Here is a 22,268-nt window from a genome sequence, read left to right as displayed (position 1 = left end):
CTCTTTCAGGTTTCACTTGTTTATGAATTTCAAGTTCTAGGTTTTGAAGAAATGTCTGCAAGGTCAATATTTAAACTGGTTTCTGGTAACAGTTACCTTCTTCATTGAATTTCACCACGTCGAAAAATAACAACAATATAAAACAAGAGATCCCAGGGGAGTGAAATTTTAACTCAAGAGTCCAAATGTGCATACAAGCTCAGCTGATGGTTTTGTTTATCATGAAGAGTGAAATGAACACAGGGAAACACTCTCAGTCTTAATTCGAGCATAATCTAAACTTGAACTTGATCATGGCAACTTGAGGCCATACTTTTAATGAAGATTGTAAGGCAAAGAAGATGTGGACAACAGAGAGGAGGGTGGTCTGTAAAACAGATCTAGATTCTGCTGCTGCTTACAGTTCCAACCTCGAGGCTAGAGGGATGCACAGCCCATACTTCATACTGTCAGATCCTGAAAACAAGCATCTAGATCAGTGCTGTCCAACAGAATTTTCTCTGATGAGGGAAACATTTTATCTGCACTGTCCAATACAGTAGCTACTAAGCACATGCAACTGAACATTTGAAATGTGCAAACATGGAACTAAATTATTTATTTCATTTAATTTGAATTAATTAAATTGAAATAGTTGCATTGGCTACTGGCTGCCACGTTGGAAAACACAGGCCGAGCTGGATCGATAGAGCAGCTCCTGGACAGTAGATTTGGGGCAGAGTCAGACCAGTAAGACTTAGAAATGTTGTGTCCACTTTGGTAGAGGACAAGGAGCTAATGTAATCAATGCCTTTTCCATTTAATGCACTTAGAATTCTTGGCCACCTTTTCCAAGATTCAATAAAGAGTCAGATGAGCCCTGGCCGGGTGACTCGGTTGGAGCATCGTCCCATACTCCAGAAAGGTTGTAGGTTTGATTCCGGGTCAGGGCACATACCCAGGTTTCAGGTTCATTCCCGTTGGGGCGAGTATGGGAGGCAACGGATCAATGTTTCTCTCACATCTCTCTCTCTCTCTCTCTCTCTCTCTCTCTCTCTCTCTCTCTCTCATCAATAAAAACATACCTTCGGGTGAGGATTACAAATGTTTTAAAAATAATAAAATAGAGTCAGATGAAAGTTAAATGAAGCTCAGTAGCTCAAGTGATGTGTGTTTTTCTTTTGGTCTAGCTCTTCCCCTCCAGAGGCTGAACTCCCTCCCTGCACCAGCATTAAACACCCACAAAACCACTTCCAGTGACTACACACACGCCTTCCCTACAAGCCCCAGCATACACACATGCTTTTCCACCCCTCTCCTGCCTTCCTCAGTTCAAAGGTTCCACCCAGACAGTCTTAAACGCTCGCATGGTCCACGGAAGCAGGTTTGCCGGTCTGACGTCTTGGGTGGAGATGCCAAGTTGGACAAGTCACCTGCTGTATTGTAACTATTGTTGACATATTTCCCAAGCATATTTGTTTGATGAGTCCTTGTTACTTTGTTCAGAAAAAGAAGTGCAGACCTACATTCGATGACTCCAGCCTGGCTTGAATTGAGGGGAAGTCAAGCATGAAGGAGGAAGTGGACTGGACTCCCCAAGAGCTGTTGACAAATGTGCTCCCCAGCTAAGATGGTATTTTTTTCATCTGGTAGGGAGGGGAGGCGTGGCAGGGAGAGACGTTAATGACTACGTGTGAATCAGTCAGTGCTCAATGATACAGAACTTGAGAAAAAGTTGAATTTGTTAAGCTTCAACAGACATATCAGTGACTAACATCTGATATTTATATCTTCCTTTTTTCACGCCTTGACTTTGAAACAAGAACTACAAAGACTTGAAATCAGAACCTAAAGCTGAGAGGGCAGAACAGACGAAATAGAAGTCTGATGTGTCTGCACTGGGCAGGGGAGTCCTCCCTGCCGGTGACCTCAGAGCAGGAGGAGGCTAGGTGGAGGCGAGGTCTGGAGAGATTTTGGGTGGTGCTGATAGCCAGCAGTAGGAGACGGAACTGGGAGGAGAAGGTATACTCAGATCATGCCTGAGGATTACTCATGACAGGTGAATTGCAGGTTTGCCTTGGGAGAGTGGGGAGCAAAGGGGAAGCCATGGACACAAGCAATGCCAGTCCTGGACATTCTGAAAAAGCTCAGAATCCAAGAGCTTGAAAAGAGCTTGTATCCTACTAGCAGCAAACAATTGGAAAGTCAATAATCTCCCCATGGTCACTGCTTTCTGCTGCCCTTCACCTTGGACAGTGTTGACAGTCATTATCTTATGGATTTGCCAGCAGGAGACTTTAAATTTCAGTAATTATTTTTAGAAATAACATTTATTATTATTATTATTAGAAATACTAGCGTTCCCGCTGCAGGAAAAATCCTGCAGTAGGGTTTCCTGCTGCACTCTACCCCACCCTGCCTGCTCTCCTCCCTTGTCCCCCGCCCCGAGATCTCTGCCAGCCTCCCTGCTTTTCTAACTTCTCCGACAGCCCGCTCTCCTTCCTTCTCCCCCGGCCCCGCCTCCGCTCCTCCCTTCTCCCCCGGCCCCGCCTCCGCTCCTCCCTTCTCCTCCCCCCGGCTTGCTTGCTTCTCTGCAGCTTTGCTCCCTTCTGCAGCTCTTGGCTTCTTACTACGCTGTCGCGATATGCAAATTAGCCACCATCTTTGTTCGGATAATTTGCATATTCGTCCTGATTGGCTGGTGGGCGTGGCTTGGCTGGTGGGCGTGGCTTGGGCGTAGCGAAGTTGCGGTCAATTTGCATATTTGTCTATTATTAGATTAGATATTTTTTATTGATTTCAGAGAGGAAGAGAGAGGGAGAGAGAGAAATATCAATGATGAGAGAATCATTGATTGGCTGCCTCCTGAACAACCCCTACTGGGGACTGAGCCCACAACCCAGGCATGTGCCCTTGACTGGAATCAAACCAAGGACCCTTCAGTCCACAGGCCGATGCTCTATCCACTGAGCCTAACAGGCTGGGGCAGAAACAACATTTTTTATATGCCACTCTGATGATACAAGAAATCCATAAACAAAGAGGGCGGGGGAGGAATATACACATACATTCATTCTCATTATCGCTCTCAGAGCTAGACCATAGGGAAGAAAGAGGAGCTGAGATAGAAATATAACATAAAATTATAAACCTCTCATTGGTGGAAATTTGGGGGTTCTGATTTTTCAGGTGTTCCTCTGTTGCATTTTTTTTAATTATTTCTAACCAGGATCCCACTGGTGTGAGGACTGATTTAAGCATTCCTAAGGTCCTTGACATACATTGCCAAACTGTTTTCCTGCTAGTGCATAGCAATTTGTGTGGCCCCAGACATGTATAAGTAATTAGATTCTTTCATGGCAAGGAAACGGTCAGCTCACTGTTGCTTTAATTTGCAGGTTATTTGTGATGTTGGCATTCTTCCTTGTGTTATACACCCGAATTCCTCTTTTGTGAATTAGACTGTTTCTTTTTACTTTTATTTTTCTGTAGTTTTCCCTCTCAGATTCTATGATAGAATCTTGTTACTAGAATAATAAATTAATAGAATACTGGATTACTTCTTTGTGTCGAAAATCTCTACCCACCAAAAATTATCCCCATTAACTTAATTTGTTCACATTACACTCCTTATTTTGGTCACTCATTTTCTGTGGACCAGAAATAGGCCATTTTTGAGATATTTGCAAATAGCAGGTTCTCTATCAAAGAATGCTTAGGGAGGGCCAAGGACTACCAACTTCTGAAAGCAAATCATAAAAATGAAAAAGATTGTTATTTTTTATTCTTCAGGATTAAAAGAAGATTCCTTAATTTTTCTTACTCCAAAGGTAAAGAGTGGTTTGGACTATAAGCTTCATAGATACTAGGATCTTTTGATATTGAAGTTTTCTGTATATAATCCTATATAATAAAAGGGTAATATGCAAATCGACCAAATGGCAGAATGACTGGTTGCTATGAGGCGCACTGACTACCAAAGGGCAGACGCTCAACACAGGAGCTGCCCCCTGGTGGTCAGTGCGCTCCCACAGAGCTCATGGCTGGCGAGCACAGTGGCAGTGGTGGGAGCCTCTCCAGCCTCTACCGCAAAGCTAAGGATGTCCAACTGCTGGCTTAGGCCCGCTCCCTGCCCCCGAGGGCTCCCGGACTGCGAGAGGGTGCAGGCCAGGCTGAGGGACACCCCCCCCGACACCCTCCGAGTGCATGAATCGCATGCACCAGGCCTCTAGTAATAATATAACATCCAAATCAATGTTATTTCCTAGAATTAAAAACAAAACACTTTTCATTGCACAAACAGCAGAATACTCCTGAGCAACATATAATGTGAGGGGATACAGCTGAGGGAGCAGCTCAAAGCATGAAGAAGTTTCTTGAAGTCACAGACCTAGCTCGGAGGAAGACCCAGAATGGATCAATTCCTCGATTCCTGGTCAAGTGTCTTTCCACTCCCTCAGAGCCTGATAATGTTTTCTACGGAATTCAATTTCATTTTAAAATTCCAATTAAAATACTTAACTATCATTTTATGTGGCAAATAAAGCCCTCATCACGTTATACGTACATGGGATTATATTAAACCATCTGTGTTGATGTACGTGTGTGTAGATGCATCTTACTAAACAACATCAGGGACTGTACACATGAAGTGCTCTAACATTTTTAATTTAAAAATTAAATTGGAAATGAATTGGAAATAAATAAAATTAACTGGAAAAAGTAAAAGCAGGCCTTTCTACGGCTTTACAATAAGAAGCCATTTTATTAGAAAAGCAGAATGAAAGCTTTTGTTTCTACTCAGAGTCCAAGTTTGCATTTGTGATTGACAGAGGCAGCACTTACTTTAACAATGGCTCATTTAAATGTGGATGTTTCATGATCCTTAAAGAAAAAAAAAGTCCCAGGTGACAGTGTTTGATTTTCTGAATTCACTGTTAAAAGTCCAGCTGCATTCATATGGGAATCCTGCTTGAGGGGAAGGTAAACTAAGAGCCTCTGGACACCCATGATGTGCCAGATACTCTCACGCACTGCACCGCATCTCAGTTAATCCTAATAGTAACAGCCGGAGACTGGGAAATGTGTGGAAAGGTAAGTGCCACATGGAAAAGGCTTCTTTATTTCAGCTTTCTCATATACAAAATGAGTATATTTTACATCTCAGAATTCCTCTTAAAGGTAACCACAAAAATTATTTGAGAAAGTATTTTCAAAAGCATACAAATACAAGGTATTGTTCCTGGGGTTATGTTCCAATACTTTATGTTCCTCATAAGGTTAAAAAGAATCAACTCTAATCCTTGATGACCACTTTGCAAGGGGCTTTCTACTAACATGAAAATGATAAAGCTTTTGATAAAGCAAAGATTCTGGGCATCTCTTGCTCTTTCTAGAAGTGACTTAAAATATTTGACTGAGATGCTATCGGGGATAGTTTCTTGTCTTCCATTGCGAAGGGTAGGCTCAACAGCTTATCTGCAGCCTCCCCGAAATGACAACCTGGCCACACTGATGTGCCTCGTGATATTAATGTGAAGTTAACATAACTTCTTGCCCTATCTGGTTTGGCTCAGTGGATAGAGCACTGGACTGTGGACTGGAAGGTCCTGGGTTCGATTCCGGTCAAGGGCACATGCTCGGGTTGCTGGCTCAATCCCCAGGAGGGGGCTGCAGGAGGCAGCGATCAATGATTCTCTTTCATCATTGATGTTTCTATCTCTCTCTCCCTCTTCCTTCCTCTCTGAAATCAAGAAAAATATATTTTAAAAAATAATAACTTCTTTCATCCACAGCTATAAAAATACTCTAAAAGGTATATAATCCCTTCTGTTATTCTAAAGGAAGCACATTTAGAAGTTGGTGGTAACTTTTGAAGTAAAAATAGAATATTTGTGATTGTGAATGCATATATTTGTAGAATGGAAAACTGAGGAAGGTCGTAATGAAAAGGACATTTTGAAACTTTGTTCATTTCTGAGACGGTCAGTTGAATCAGAGACTTTGACACCTACTGGGTCAGTATGCAGAGCCGCCTGTGAGTTAGAGTTTAAAGTACTTCAAACCCCACTTTGAAAGACCTGATATATGCCTCCCCGAAAATTTCTCAGCAATTTTGATTTGAAATTTACCAACCTTTCCTATGGTGATTGAATATATCTTTATGCACAAATATTAATACCTAATCTTTAAAAAGAAAAACCTCAAAAGTATTCTAAATACAGACTTTAGAATATATACCATGTGCATCTGAAAATAAATTATTCATAAGCAAAAAATATATTCATGAAGGTGAGAATAAAAAATACACAAGGGAGCCTTCTTTTCAAAACAAAACAAACTTTGAAGGGAAAGAGAGATGACCTAAGAAATGTCAGGCCAATGGCTGGCTTTTGACAGGAAATACACAAGTGCGTACTAATTATATAAAAGCCCAGTCTCCATTAAGGAGGTGGCACAGCCTCAGCAGCCACCTGGCACCGTCTTTGCCAGGACCGGATTTCTGTCTGCTACAGCTAACAGCTTGTGTGTTCAGTTCAGCCCAATGGTGAAGTCATGCATCTTTTCTCAGACTCCGTTTCCTCATCTGCAAAGCAGTGGCAGCTGCCTCCATGGGCAATGGTTCCCGTTTAAATGAACAGCCCATGCAGAGTGCTTGGCAAATACACTCCCAGAAATAGATTCCTCTCCTCCCACCCTTTCAGGTGATAACGCTTCCACCGCACCCTTTATGAGATCATTTAACTTTAAGGAGCTGGCACACATGGGGAAGGATTTTCAGCTCATATAGTCATGTTTTCAGTGCCTCCCAAATTTATTAAACTGTGGCCCATTCTTACAAAGGAATATTATGCATCAATGAAAGAATAAATTAGAGTTACATGAAACAATGTGGATGAATATCTCAAGATATAAGGTTGAGTAAAAGGAGCCGGATACAATTGAGCACATACTGTATGATTCCATTTTTATGAAGTTCAAGAACAGCCAGAGCTCATCAATGGTGATAAAAGTCTGAATAATGGTCACCTGCAAAAGGGCGCGCGCGCGCGCGTGTGTGTGTGTGTGAAATTCATCAATCTGTATATTCAAGAGTTGTGCATTTTACTGCCTTTAAACCTCAACATATAATGTTTAAAATATTATTTTTTCAAAGCACTTACTTGACTTAATCCTATTACATAAAGTTTTCTTTTATGCATTCTTCCATTCTCTTGTTACATTTTTACGAGTGAGAAATGTATTCATTGGTACCTTATAACTGTCGGAATAAAGAATTAGTCATATATGAAATTTTCCAAAATAACTGAATTTAAGTATTGAAGTAAGAAGACTATTACTTTCTTGGATAAAAATCTTTATAAAATGATTTGTAGTCTTACCTATTATTTTAAACAGATGCTACTGAGCACATTCTTCTTGGTGAACCAAAGTTTTTTTTTTTTAATATATTTTATTGATTTTTTACAGAGAGGAAGGGAGAGGGATAGAGAGTTAGAAACATTGATGAGAGAGAAACATCGATCAGCTGCCTCCTGCACACCCCCCACCGGGGATGTTCCCGCAACCAAGGTACATGCCCCTGACCGGAATCGAACCTGGGACCTTTCAGTCCGCAGGCTGACGCTCTATCCACTGAGCCAAACTGGTTTCGGCAAGGTGAACCAAAGTTATCCTTAGAAATGTAAATGGTTGAGCTGGGCTGAAATGGAGGGACAGCTTCAAGGCTCCTGTACTTTCTGCCCCTTCCCTGTTATCTGGGGCTGTTTTTCCCTGTTGCATGGCTGCCTCTAACCATCCCGGTCCTTCTCATTTACTTTCTCTTACTCCTTTATTCATATATCTGGCACCTATTTTTTAAATACCTAGTATGTGCTAAGCACTGGAAATATAGTCGTGAATGAGACACTCATTACCTAGAGGGACTGACATCTTAGCTTAAAACAAGTGTGATAACTATCTTAAAGGGGGAGGTATTGGACCGAATTTAGGGGGTTCCAAAGGTCACCTTGAGGAAATCACATCTAAGAACTGAGAGATGAGAACCTAGCCCAGAGTGAGACCTAAGTATTGGCTGAATGAATGAATCGTGCGTGATGGTTAGCCAGCTAAGAGGAAGAGCTCTGATTTACTATGTCCTGGACTTTCATTCAAAGGCGTTTAAACCAACTGGCAATAGGCACTGGGTGGGGCCCTGGTGGACTTAATGGCATTACTTTTGGCTGCTGTGAGCACTGTTGTTTGCCTTACTTAAGGCCTTGGGTTACTAGTCAACTGAAGGATTTGTAGTAATTGCTCAGCTAACCTGCACAGGTTCCGTTTTTATTTCATCCCGCCGAAACAAAACCAGCCAAAAATACCCAACTCATCCTGGTGACTCCTCCATTTTGCCTTCATAGTTCTGACCCAAGCTCACACAAATGTGACTTTTCTGGCACAGTCACCAAAATCACCTTGAAAGATAGTTACCCAACCAGGCCTTTGTGTGACAGCTCTGTCCAAGCCCAAACTGCCCCGACTCCTGGGGCATTACCGCATGTTGCAAACTGCCACCTCGCTGGGGCCGTTATTGTTTCCAGAGAGTTCACCTTCATGATACATTACAAAGCAAGAACGCACTGTCTAAAGGACAGAAGGAACAGATAGCAACCGTCATAGAGAGGCTTTACTCAGTTATATGCCTGTGAAAGCAGCCTGATAGAGAAGCATTACTACATATCCTCTGTAAGAGCAGCAAAGTTTTATTTTTTAAAATATATTTTATTGATTTTTTACAGAGAGGAAGGGAGAGGGATAGAGTTAGAAACATTGATGAGAGAGAAACATCGATCAGCTGCCTTCCGCACACCTCCTACTGGGGATGTGCCCACAACCAAGGTACATGCCCTTGACCGGAATCGAACCTGGGACCGTTCAGTCCATAAGCCGACGCTCTATCCACTGAGCCAAACTGGCCAGGGCAAGAGCAGCAAAGTTTTAAATGCCAGAGATATGGGCCAAGTTATTCAGGGCTTAGTCTGACATGTGACTTGATCTATCAGCCAACTATCATGGAACCGCGAGAACCCCCAACATGAGCTATAAATGTAGCTTTTGGTGATCTAGGTTTCTTACAAGTCCATATAGATCTTTGAGACTTGACATTTGGAAAAGCTAAACAAAGAAACACCGAATCAAGATTTTCCCAGTGCAATAAAGGGAAATGAGGAATGACAAATATCTGGAAGTAATTTATTTTTAGACTTTTTTTTCCAGAATCTTTCTGTTCCTCTGATACAATTCCAAGCTTAAAACGGCATCGATCCCCTTCACTGTCCAGGGTCTATATTTTGAAATTACGTGGTTTCACAGAAGGTCAAAAGATTCATGAAACAAACAAGCACAGAGCAAGTATTCTGACCACTATTTCGAAATCTCAGCGGTAAGAAAAGGTTCCTTCCCTTGTCAGAAGGGACAAGCTTTCCGTGGTCAGGGTAGTGACTGAATTTTCGGATACCCGTACACAAGCAATCAAAGGCGTTATCCCTCCACAGTCTGTTAGATTTAGTCCTATTTGCCTACATACACAGAGCCACAGTGAGGTTTTGCCCATGAAGGACGTTTCCTCCAATTTTAAAACAACCATTTCTCCCAGCCGTTTTGCAATGAGTGGGAACTTGTCGTCGGGAGAAAGCAGGAGAAAGACTGCTGGCTTCTTACTGCCCCTGTCACGGGGCAAAAATGTACCCAAACCAAGTTCTCTCATACTCCATGGGCTCTTAAACTTCAGCACTGGCTTCACTTTTATGCCTCCTGCCATCAGACCCAGTCCATGGCCAGAGTCCCTGTTTGCCATACTGCGTACATTACAACGCAGCCTCTCTCCCCAGGAGGTGGCCGCTACAGAAATCTTCTGGAGCTATTCTTTTTCTAGATTTTCCTATTTGCTGTTCGGTTTTTAGCCACTAATAACATGGCTGACGTATCTGTATCCAGGATATCATCACTACAATTGCTCAAAGGTAAACATTTGATTAAGGCTCCCATGTTATTATATATGCTCATATTTTTTATATGCAAATATTTTCTGCAACAAAACCAGCTAGAAAATAAATACGCAGTATTTCCAAGATGTATTTAGTCACCGGTTCCTCCAAAACTATCTAGGACCAGCTTTATAGTCGTTTCTAGCACTGAACGCATTCTAAAAACACGTATTTGACGGTAAGAAGCAGCCTTTCAAGCTGACCTTTAATTTGTTATCTAGTGGGAATTTAACAGGATGGGGTGTGGGGTGGGAGTGGGGGTGGGGGAGGAAAGAAAGTTTGAAAGTATTTTCATGAAACCAGAGCCACCCTTTAGCGAACGCTTTTAATGGAATGCGTCACGGGGCACACTGAAGTGCAAATCACAAGGTTACACGTCGCCTCCCGGGGACACCACACCTGGTCCTGAATTCTGTGCTCAAGCAAACGCCGCGCACATCTGATTCAGACACCGACAAACCTCCGGCGCAGGTACATGTTAACTCACTCTCCCTGACACGCTGGTCTCTCTAGTAAAACTGAAAACATTTGCCTGAAACCGATGATCACAGCTCTCCCGGGACTGTGAGCCACTGAAACACACAGTTTGCGAAGAAATGACTTTGGCCCCTTCCCTCCCCTCACCGCCCCCCCGCCCCTCCAGTAGAAGGGGACCCGGATCGCATGCAATCTGAATTTTTTAAACATTTCTAAATACTAAAGTACGAGACAAGTACCTGCAAACACCTGGAGCTCTTTCCGCGGCTGCTCTCTCCTCCCACACTCTGGCAAGGGAATGCCCTTCAAAACCATGGCTCAGTGCTTTTGGTAAATGTTTTACAAGACACTAAACAGCCTGTGTCCCACCCTCAGAGCAAACACCATAGAGAGAACACAATATAATGGTCGCAAAGACAGCCTGTGAAGTACAATAATGCAAATGAACAGGCGGGCTCTATTCACAAGGGGGTGGGGATCCCAAACTTTCAAGGGGTGGGGGGTAAGCAGGCAGAAAGGCGAGAAGAAGTAAACTCTGACACTGGAAGTGTTAGAGTTTTGTGTGTGTGTGTGTTGTTTTTTTTCTTCTTCTTCTTAAAGCGGCCTTATGATAAGCTCATTGTTCTAATCCCCAGCAAGTCTCAGCTTGCTAAATCTAAAAAAGTGTCAAAGGCAAGAGTTGGTAAAGGGTACAGTTCACCGGTGAGTCTGTAGACACGGCAGTAACTATACATTGACCGTCTATTTCTATTTATCGGCGCCACTGCAATTCACACACGCTTTCCATAAACCATGTTCCACAATAAGCAGAATGTACTCCCGTTTTCCATATCCCTCAAGTAAATTCACAGTTAAAAACCGAGTCTGCTCCAAACCAGAAGTTTTGCATTCCATTCAAGTTAACAATTACAACGGGAGGATAACAGAAACTTGCTGGCTCCGAATTATTAGCAGACCCAGAGTGTCAGGTGCCTCTTGGTACCACCAGGGTTAACAAATAAAGAGGGTGTCCAGGGATTCCCCCGCCTGGCTTTACAGAAACTACCCAGATGGCTGGAGTCCGAAGCCCCTGTGGGCAGCACACACCTACTGTGAGTAGGACAGTCTGAGAAAGAAACAAGTCGTGTTACTTAGCAACCGCCAAACCTACTCACTAAAAGGAGACCAAGGGCATCTAGAGAAGGAAGAATTGACTTTGGTTCCAGAGCCACACACGAGGCCAGGTTAGGAGGTAAGAAAGCCCATTCCCTCGTCCTCACCCCCTTCCAGGGAAAATATTCCAAAGAGCAGACAGCTGTGCCAATCCCAGAGCCTAGAAAATGGCACAGAGCCGTTCTTTACATTTTCAAAACATCGTAAGAGTAGTTGCAATTTTTTTTTTTTGTCCCCCCTACCTTAAGTACATGGGTCCATCTTGTTTCTGTTTCCTCATATACAGGTGCCTCAGGCTAGTGCTGTGACTCAGGGCAATTGACTTCACTAATCTGTCTTGGGTGGGATCCTAGAGGACCAGCTATCTGCCTCTAGGGCGTGGTGAGGGGCCTCCCTGGCCTCCGGCCCAGGCTGCCATCTCTTTTACTTTCACATTTTTTACTCCCGCCTCCTAACCTGCCTTCTGGTCTCATCCTGGCCTCTCCTTCCCTTCTCCCTTTTTCGCTCCTTTTCTTTTCCTCCTTCTTTCCCCCCTTCCTTTTCTGCCTTGCTTCCCTGAGAGAATTCTCATCCTCCCATTTCTCTGATTATTTTATGCAGCAGATCAAACCACTTGGTGAGGGCGAGGGCGGTAAGACAGCTGTTCTTATCATACAGATTCCACCCAAGTGAGACCCGAGATCCAGAAAGATTCCACAGCTGGCCAAGGTCGCGGGGAAATGCTGGTGGGCTGGACTGAAGCTCAGCTTCGCTGACAGGCCAGGACTACCCTGCTGCCTCTCAAGCCGGACCCGCTCCCCGCCCTCAAATGCACCTCTTTACGTCCCAACCCAGGGGAGTCAGTTCTCCCTGCCAACTGTAGTGTAGTTTCCTCTCCGGTGGCTCTTCTTATCTCCTTCCTTCTTCCCCCTGGGCTGGGCTGCCTCTTATCCTATTTTTAGAGCCTGTCTCACCTGACCTCTATTACCCACCTTCTGGTTCCTGCTGTCCCAGTGTGCCCCTGGGCAAAGCCAAAGGAGCACGTCTCCACAGGGACGTACCTGCAGGACTGGGGATAATGACCACTTCCCAGGAGTCTCTCCTCATTAGTGGCTCTCTGGGGTCACGTATTTGTGTGTATGTCGATTGCTGTCTAGGCCACCAGAGCATCCACCTCTGCGCCCCTTAGCATGGAGTCCCGTGCTCACTGTCAAGTTAACATACTTGAATTTCAATGAAGAAAAATGGGAAGACATAATATAATCCAAAGCAGTGCCTCCATGGATTACACTCCAGGTGTAAGTGGGAGCCTGAGAGTTTACGGTTGCTTTGCCTTTTTTTTTTTTTTTTTTTAATTCAAAGGAGTATGATAAAAGTGAGTTATAAAGACAAGATAGCAAAAAAGCTAACTATCACCTCACACCATGAAATCAACAGCCACCTGCGCATTTTCTGCAGCTCTGTGCTCAGAACCTGTTTGGCCCTGTTCAACTACTCTTCCCCCGCCTTTTCTCCTTATCCCAAAGACAATCTGTCCTGTTCACTTGGAAATCCATGAACAAACCTATTCATCGGCAGTATGGATTCCCCCACTTCATTTCAGGGAAGCCTTTATGTTCATTTCTTTTTTTCTCCTGTGGCCATAAAATTGAAGCTTGACTTTAAACACTGTAGGTGGTGTTACAATTCCTTGGGTTACATACAGCACTCGGTGTGCTATTGTATTCAAATATGATATCTCATGCTGCTCGGAGACTAAATTCTGTGGCCCTGAGGAAGAACTGTGCCTTCTAGACAACATGAATGTTTTATAACAGCGTTTTCCCACTTCCGTCACGCAAATCTAAGTTGAGTTTTTGCTCCATTGTTTTGGGCACGCCAGCATGCAGGGATACCCTGGGACTTTCAGCTGCTGTGGTCTGACAGGCAGAATGACCAGCCTCTGGGCCTGCCCCTGCAGCTCCCTGGGCCTCGTCCCGGGTCTCTGTCAGTTCTAGGGGCCTACTCCTAGTCTGGGTATCCTGGAGTCTAGCATCCATTTGGTCTGCAGGATGGTCCCAGATTCTGAAAGGGATTTTGATCTCCCTTGGATACTAGGAGATAGGAGAGGAGGAAGCAGCAGGAGGGTTAAGAACCTGCTGAAGGCCTCGGCACTCCCCCGATTCACTGGAGCCCCTTCCGTTCTTCAGAGCCTCAGAATGTGGCCCCCCAAAACTGCTCATCGCCCACTCCAGCCTAAACTCAGACCCTACGCAGGGTCCCAAAAGCCCTTGGTGTTTTCCCAAAGGAAAAGTCCATTGATATGGTTGCAGATTCTGCAGTGCAACTACCCTTTATGAAATTCTTTTCTAGAGTTTGGGTTTAGAATCAAAGGAGAATGTTCACAATGATCTGAAAAGGCTACTAAAGTACTCCCCCTTTTCCAACTGTATATCTTTGTGAAGCTAAATTTTCTTTATATATTTTGATGAAAACAACATATCTCAACAGATTCAAAACAAAGCACATATAAGAATACAGCTGACTTCTATCAAGCCAGCCATTAAAGAGATTTAGGGAGGGAAGAAGATTTGCAAAAACATAAATGATGCACTCTTCTCACCATCCACTTTGTTTGGAAATATACTGTTTTCCATAAAAATGTTATTTATGTCAATGTGAGATTTTACTATTGTTATTTTTGAAGGATTTAATAAATAATTTTAATTTCTTAAGTTTGAACTTCTAATGTGACAAATAGCAACAGATACTGCCCACATAAATAAGAGCACTTTGGGTTTCTCAATAATTTCTAAGAATGTAAAGATAGGGTTGCTAAATTTAGCAGTGAAAAATGCAGGGCATCCAGTTAAATTTGAGTTTCGGATAGACAACAAATGATATTTTGGTATAAATATCCATGCAATATTTGGGACATACTGATACTTTAAAAAAATGTATTGCTTATCTGAAGTTTAGATTTAATTGAGTATCCTTTATTTTATTTGCCTGATAAGATATGCTGAGCCCCAAACATTCCAGAAACACTGCAGTAGCCCATGCCCCTCACATTTGTGCTGAAGCATTCATTACAATATTTACTAAGCCTCTGCTGTGTACCAGGCCCAGTGCTAAATCCTTGACATTTATGACCTCTTCCATCATCTCCAAACCCTAGGTGGCAAGCACTACTATAATCCCTATTTTATAAATGAGAAAACAGAAACCCAAATAACTCAAGTGAAGCTAATAAGGGAAGACTGGAACCCACCTGCTCAGACACCAAAATCTTAGTTTGCAACTATAAGGCTTACACTGAAATCTGAATAATAGAGATACCCAAAGATGATGGATTTTTTTTCTGTATATTTGCATCTCAAATTTTAGTAAATCAATTTCTATCGCTTACCTTCTCTCTCCCTCTCTCTTTGTCTAAAAGCTCTGTGGTCTGCTATCAGAACAATGGTGAAAACCAAGGCTGTAAGTCCAATGTAAAGGAATTCTACCCAGAACTGGCCATCAGCATTTTTACTTGGTGCCGACTTTCCTCGCGATGCTTCTCTGGGCTCGGAATTCTAGAATGGAGCAATGGTGCACAGGCTCTGCTCATTACTATTGACTGAAGCCACGGTTAGCTTGGTGCTGAGCTAGACTATCCTTGAGAATAAGCTGGGAATTTCCCCAAAAGAATCTGTACCAATGAAGCAAACGCATAAACTGCTGTTAAGTGAGCCAAGGCCCTGTCTTTTGTATGATCATGGCCCTGCCAGTGGATATATTTAAGAAGCTCAGGCTCGACAGTAACCACACCAGGGAAAGTAAATTTTTAAAAAATATATATATACTAGAGGCCTGGTGCATGAAAATTCATGCACTGGACGGGGGAGGTCCCTCAGCCCAGCCTGCCCCCTCTCTCACAGTGTCCGGGAGCTCTCAGGGGCGGGAGGCAACCCGGCAATCGGGGAAAGTGACGACCCCATCACACCTCTGCTGCTGCCACTGCCGGCAGTGCAAGCCTCGGCCGGCCCTGGTTACTTGAGCCTCAGGTGGCCCTGGGTGGCTGGGCAGCCACCACCCGAGGCTTGCCTGCACCTTGGGCTGGCCCTGGGGGACTGAGGGGACTGGGGGACTCAGGAGGCAAGTGTGCAAAGTGGCCGGACCCGCCTGGGGGTGGGCCCGGCCGTGCTGTGCACCTGCCACCCCGGTGGGGCTGAGGGTACTGGGTGCCGCCATCTTGTCATCTTTGAGAGTATGGCAGTCCATTAGCATATTCCCTCCTTACTGGCTGTGGGCACCGCCATCTTTGTGAGGGTGTGATGGTCAATTAGCATATTCCCTCTTTATTAGATAGGATATATATATGTGTATGTATGTGTGTATGTGTATATATATATATATATATATATATATATATATATATATATATTTCAGAGAGGAAGAAAGAGAGAGAGAGAGAGAGAGAGAGAGAGATCAATTTATTGTTTCACTTATTTATGTATCCACTGGTTGATTCCTGTATGTGATGTGCCCTGACCTGGGATTGAACCTGCAACCTTGGTGTTTGGGGAAGATGCTATAACCAATTGAGCTACCTAGCCAGGGCTGGGGAAAATTTTTTTTTAACAAAGGGAAGATTTACCTTTCAAATAGTTTTTGTTTTGTATATTTGGATTTTTAGATGAGGCACACTGGATTATACTAAGGGCAGTTGTGTATACAGAAGCCAAAGGCAATAAAAAATAAAAGAGAGAAAGAGAGAGAGAGAGAGAGAGAGAGAGAGAGAGAGAGAGAGAGAGATAGATAGATTTGTATAAAAGATTTTGCAAACTTTGAAAAATAGCCTAGAAGAGAGAGTGGAACAAGGAGAAGAGAAAAGGGGGTAGACCAGAAAACAAAAGATGCCAAACTGATGTATTTGATAATTATAGGAAAGGTGCATTTTGGAAACCAAGACTGGTGAGAGAGCGGGGGGAGAGAGAGAGAGAGACAGCAGGCCTAGGAGGAAAGAGGGTTTGGGGAAATCCAAGGGCTGGGACACCTGGCCATGGGGCATTCAAAGGAAAAAAAAAAAAAAAGAATAATTTTTTATTTTTAAAACTGCCAACTTTGCAGTTCCTCTCAGACCCATCAGGCAGGCTTCCCTCTCAGTTCAAGCCTGGCCCAGCCCTGCCCTAAGCTTGTTAGTGAGGCTCTTTATCACCCAGTCAATCTAGATCCCTCAAGTGCTGAAAGGCTGTCTACGGCAGGAAAAAGAATACAGTGAGATGCAAGGCTGGGCTCCCTCCTAGATCAAGTCAGGAGGCCAAGGCTTCTGAGAGCTCTCCCTTTGGAAGGGCCTTCAGAATCTATTCTTGTGAATGCTGAATGTCAAGGAGGACACAGCCAGAAACGGACTCCTCACATTTCCAAAGGCAAGACCAGAACACATAGACTCTGGAGCCAAGGCCTCACTTTCTAGCTTTAGAACAGAGTCAAGGGCCCTGCCTGCTTCAGGTGTAAGTGATGGGCCAGGGTCCCCACCAGGCCGCTGCCTTTCCCCATCTTCGGGATTCTCTAAAGCACAATAACAGAGTTTCATATCCTTGTGTCTGAGCCACAGGCCCTATGACATTTCTGAAAGCCATTGCCCTTGAGAAGTGGTTGGATCTGGACATGAAGGTCATTAGCCACTAGTGTAGAGCCAGATGGTGCATATTTTAGCTTCGAAGGCCATATGGTTTCTGTTACATATTGTTCTTGCTTTTCCTTGTTTTACAAGCCTTAAAAATGTAAAAACCATTCTTAGCTACATATAAAACACACAAAAACAGACAGCACAGCGGGCCATAGTTTGCTGAGCCCTCACTTAGAGCAATGGCACGGGGTGAGCAGCGCATTCCAGTGAGTGACTTCTACCTGCAGTTCTGTTGAATAATATAGTGTTAAAATGCTAGGTAGCTATTACACCCCCTTCTCACGGCAAAGTCTACCTAATCCTCCATCACAACTGCCCAAGTCTGACATTCTCTGCTTGTGGAGTCATCTCACCTTTGCTAGGATCCTCTTCAAAAACAGAATTTAGCAGTAGATCTGGCAGAAAATAAGCTAGAATATGTTTTTAATCTGCTAGTGTTTATTCTGTGTGTGTGTGCATTTTTGCTTAAAATTAAGCGAACACTCCATAGATATCACAAAATTCCAAATGAGGAAGAATCCTCTGATATTGTCTAATTTAATTTATAACTGTTTATACTTGCAGAAACTATGGCCTACTTCAGTTAAATGAGATATTCCAAGTCACATAGTAACTGGCGGGAAAGCTGGGACCAGAAAGTTGGTATCCTGATTTCCAAATTAGCTCTCTTTCTACTACTCTATTTTACAGCATGTTGTCAAATTAGTACTAAAAATTCAGTTCAACAAGTAGTTATAAAGCTAGGTGCTGTAGGGATACAAAAGAAGTGTAAGAGGATTCCTGCCCATAAAATGCATTTGCTCTCACTGAGAAAAGAAGGCACACACACACACACACACACACACAAATACATTCTACCTTACATTGTTATGTGACTATTTGTCTAAAACAAGGCTAATAGAAATTTCTGAAATGACAGAGCAGTTCTCTACCCTTGCTGTACACAATACAGTGTCCAGTAGCCACATGTGGTTATTGATCATTTGAAATGTGGGTAGTGCAACTAAATGTGGAAATTTTCTTTGTATTTAATTTTAAGAAATCTAAATTTAAATAGCCACATGTAGCTAGTGGCTACCATGTTGGACCTCACAGGGTCTAAAAGAATGATTACAGGCCTGGATGGAAAACGTGTAATACACATTCTGTCATTCCTCCCTCTCATGCTATGGCACAAACCACTCCTGATCACAGAACTCTTTCCCTCTGAGCACATATGGGCTCTCGGGAGTCTCCATGCAACATATTTTCAACTGCCTGGACCTGATATATAACACAAAACCTATCTGCCATCCCAGATACAGATAGAAGGTGACAAAAGTGAGCTGGAGGAGAAGTACTGGAGTTGAACCTAGAAAGACAACATTTGGACGGGTAAAGAGGAAAGGACAGAGTTGGCGGGGCGGGGGGAGGGGGGGGCTCTCACGTAGAGAACAGCATGAGCAAAGGAACTGGGTAGTGCTCTCCTGGCTCTATGCTGGGGTGGATGCTGGCAGGCAGGAAGGAGGATTGTGTTGGGTGTGGCAGAGATAAGGGGACAGGCAGACGGGTGGGGCTAGATTAAGGAGACCTTTGGATTCCAGGAGTTTGGACTTTTCTCCAGAGCAATAGGTACCCTGAACATTTAAGCAGAAGCATGTTTTAGGAAGGCAAATCTGATAGCAAGCCACAGAATGGGTTTCCTAATGGATATATACACTCAGAGACCAGTAAGGAGGCTATTCCACTATGGTTTTTGGTTTTCCTTTAGGAAAAAAATATTTATTGAAGAATATGTATAAATCACAGAAAAGCAAATATAGTTACACTAGACCTCTACCATTAAAACTCAACCTCTTTGGCATTTTGATGTGGTTTCTTCAAGTCCCCCACCGCTCCCCCTTTCCAAGGCTATTGCAATAATTTAGGAATAAAGTTAGGACTAGGGCTAGGAAGGTGGGAGTGTGAATAAAGAGGAAAGTCTACAAGATACATTTTTTAAGTAAGGCAGCAGGGTAAAGAGGGAGGGGCCTGAGTTCTAGGCATGGCGTGGACTTCCTCTCTCAACCCCCAGACTTGGTTTCCTCATTTTAGAATCAAGGTACTAGTCTAGGTTCCTCTGGTGTCTAATTAAGGGTCAGATGAGATTTTTTGAGACCTCCCCTCAAGACCTAAAGAGGAACGAAAATACATGTATGTGTATGTCTATGTGGATTCTAAGTGAAAAATACATATAAATAGCAGGGGTTGTCATAAGACAAAATTGTTCCCTAGGTCTTTAGGTTGCACCAACAGCATATAGCCCATTGCAGCCTGCAAGATTTTAGGTGTCAAGTAATTGAACTATATATTCTGGGCAGTGTATTGTGAGAATGTGCAGATGCAGTTCCCAGGATATGTAATGGGGCCATGTACGCAGGTAATTCATTTTCAGAGAGGACTGGGCCAAGCAGGGACAGCATCTTCCAAGGAGCCAAAGGTTTTTAAGGCCCAAGCCATCTTCTCAGACAATAGGAAAAGCAAAAACAAAAACAACTGCTAGCAAACACAGATTATGCTCTCTGAAAAAAGCAATACAGAGCCCTGGCCTGGCAGCTCAGTTGGTTAGAGTATCGTCCCTATATGCCAAGGTTGCGGGTTTCATCCCCGGTCAGGGCACATACAAGAATCAACCAAGGAATGCAAGTATAGGTGGAACAACAAATCTCTCTCTCTCTCTCTAAAAAATAAATAAATAAATATATTTATTTAAAAAAAAAAGAAAAAGAAAAAGGAGTTGCAGCCAGTTCCTTAGTGAGGGGGATCTGGAGACCAACCTAGAACCCCCTTTTATAATTTGCATATTCAACTATATACAGTTTCTACTTCAGAGTGTAGAATCTGTCATTTTTAATACATTCCTTTGTCTTTTCACTGAACCATGCATTAGAGAACTCCTAGGGACTCTCACCAGTTAATGAACTCTGGTTAATGAACATGCCTTTTCCCAAGGATCACTTGGCCCTCCAAGAGGCTAGTAGTTAAAAAGTGTACACTCTTGCCCGGCCGGTGTGTCTCAGTGGTTGAGCATTGACCTATGAACCAGGAAGTCACAGTTCCATTCCTGGTCATGGCACATGCCCTGGTTATGGGCTCGATCCCCAGTAGGGGGCATGCAGGAGGCAGCCAATCAATGATTCCCTCTCATCATTGATGTTTGTATCTCTCTCTCTCCCTTTCCCTTCCTCTCTAAAATCAAGAAAAATATATTTAAAAAATAAATAAAAAGTGTAGGCTTTGGCCTTAGACTGACCTAGGTGTGTGTACCAGTTTTGCCATGTACTAACTGTATGACCTTGCACAAGTGACATATTCTCTTTCATTCCTCAGTTTCCTTATTTGACTAACATCTTCCTTATGAGATTACTGTAGAAATTAAATGAGGACATGCAAGTAAAAGAGACAATGTCCAGTAATCCCATTTCTAGGAATATATCCCATGAAACTAAAAACACCAATCAGAAAGGACATATGAAAAAAAAAATGAAAAAAAAAAAGAAAGAAAGGACATATGCACTCCTATGTTCATAGCAACACAATTTACAATAGCTAAGATTTGGAAAGAGCCTAAGTGCCCATCAGTAGATGAGTGGACTAAAAAACTGTGGTACATCTACACAATGGAATACTACACTGTGGTAAAAAAAAGAAGGAATTCTTACCATTTGCAACAGCATGGATGGAGCTGGAAAGCATTATGCTAAGCAAAATAAGCCAGTCAGAGAAAGAGAAATATCACATGATCTCACTCATTTGTAGAATATAATGAACAACATAAACTGATGAACAAAAACAGATCCAGAAACAGAGAAGCATCGATCAGACCATCAAACCTCAGAGGGAAGGTAGGGGTAAGAAGGAGAGATCAACCAAAGGACTTGTATGCATGCATACAAGCCTAACCAATGGACACAGACACCAGGGGGGTGAGGGTATGACTGGGGGGTCAGGGGCAATGGGGGGATAAGGACACATATGTAATACCTTAATCAATAAAGAGAGAAAAAAAGAGAGACAATGCAAGTAAAAGATTTCTTTTGTGCCTGGCACTTAGTGAGCACTCAATAAATGTTATCATTATTTATCATTTATTTTCACCATCACCTCTAGAGTTCCTTTTTAACTCTAACATGTTATGATTCTAAGAATCATTTAGTGGCTGTCTGCACAAACGGAGATGGACAAAATCAGTAGGTACTGACCTGCCTAGATGTAAAAGTCTGTTCAGCTCCCTTTCACCCCAGCCTGAGTCTTTAATAACCACTCCATTCTTTGTTATTCTTGATGAAAGCAATGTGCTTGTTCTGTTACTGTTGTTTCTTGGCAGCCTAGACACCCGTGAGTATGGCCGAAGTGTACATCAGACATGCCATTTCTGTCTGCCCTTCCGGAAGCAACTGCTGACACCTGGGGGCAACCTGCGTGAACCAAAGCACAGCCTTGGACGAGGCCCCAACGCAGCATAACGTTGGTACACGTCTAATGCCTGGTTCGAAGACCTTGTTCTTGGAAATTTCAGGGCTGACTTTTGAGTGTTGCCTATGAAATCTGCCTAAAGGGTCGATGCTGACTTGAGCCACAGATTTCAGCCTCATAACCTTGGAGAATTCTCCTTGCTTTCCACAGCATCTAATACCCTCCGACAAAGCGTAAGGCCATCGCTGACCTGTTATTCTGCCAAAAGACACACACATCTTGTTGATGCCCACAGCTTTCCTTTTCCTTGTCCTTCCTGGGAATAAACCTCTTCCTTGTAGAAAGACAGTCCTCCTTTTGTAGGGGTGCGTCCGCTTGTCAGCCGTCATGTTATTGGCTGAGTCGTGGCCCACAGCCACCACGCTACCTTTTCAGTTTTAAAAATGGGTTAGGTTGTTTTACAAACAGCAAGTCATCAAGGAGCAGACTGCCAAAGGAACGGCTGGCTCTATGAACTTTTGCCCATGTGGATGAAATAATTTTAAAGGGAAATCATCCCCCCTGGGAAA

At 43.3% G+C, this 22,268-nt stretch overlaps 1 protein-coding gene across 8 annotated transcripts in view; it reads right to left on the bottom strand.

Annotated features, from left to right (window-relative positions):
- Positions 1 to 22,268, bottom strand: part of RBM47 (RNA binding motif protein 47) — a 157,424-nt gene that overhangs the window by 63,231 nt on the left and 71,925 nt on the right. The window contains exon 1 of one of the 8 annotated variants that reach the window (XM_079777767.1): positions 11,876 to 12,165. The exons of 6 other annotated variants lie outside the window; for them this stretch is intronic. The gene's annotated coding sequence lies outside the window, so the exon portion shown is untranslated. Of the gene's footprint in view, positions 1 to 10,720; positions 11,835 to 11,875; positions 12,166 to 22,268 lie in introns of those variants that run through there. One more of the 8 variants, XM_079777766.1, reaches the window with a different exon arrangement.

Source organism: Cnephaeus nilssonii (assembly GCF_951640355.1).
Source record: "Cnephaeus nilssonii genome assembly, chromosome: 1".
Classification (NCBI taxonomy): domain Eukaryota; kingdom Metazoa; phylum Chordata; class Mammalia; order Chiroptera; family Vespertilionidae; genus Cnephaeus; species Cnephaeus nilssonii.
Note: the sequence above shows the minus strand (reverse complement) of the source record. Positions and strands in the feature narration are given on the sequence as shown.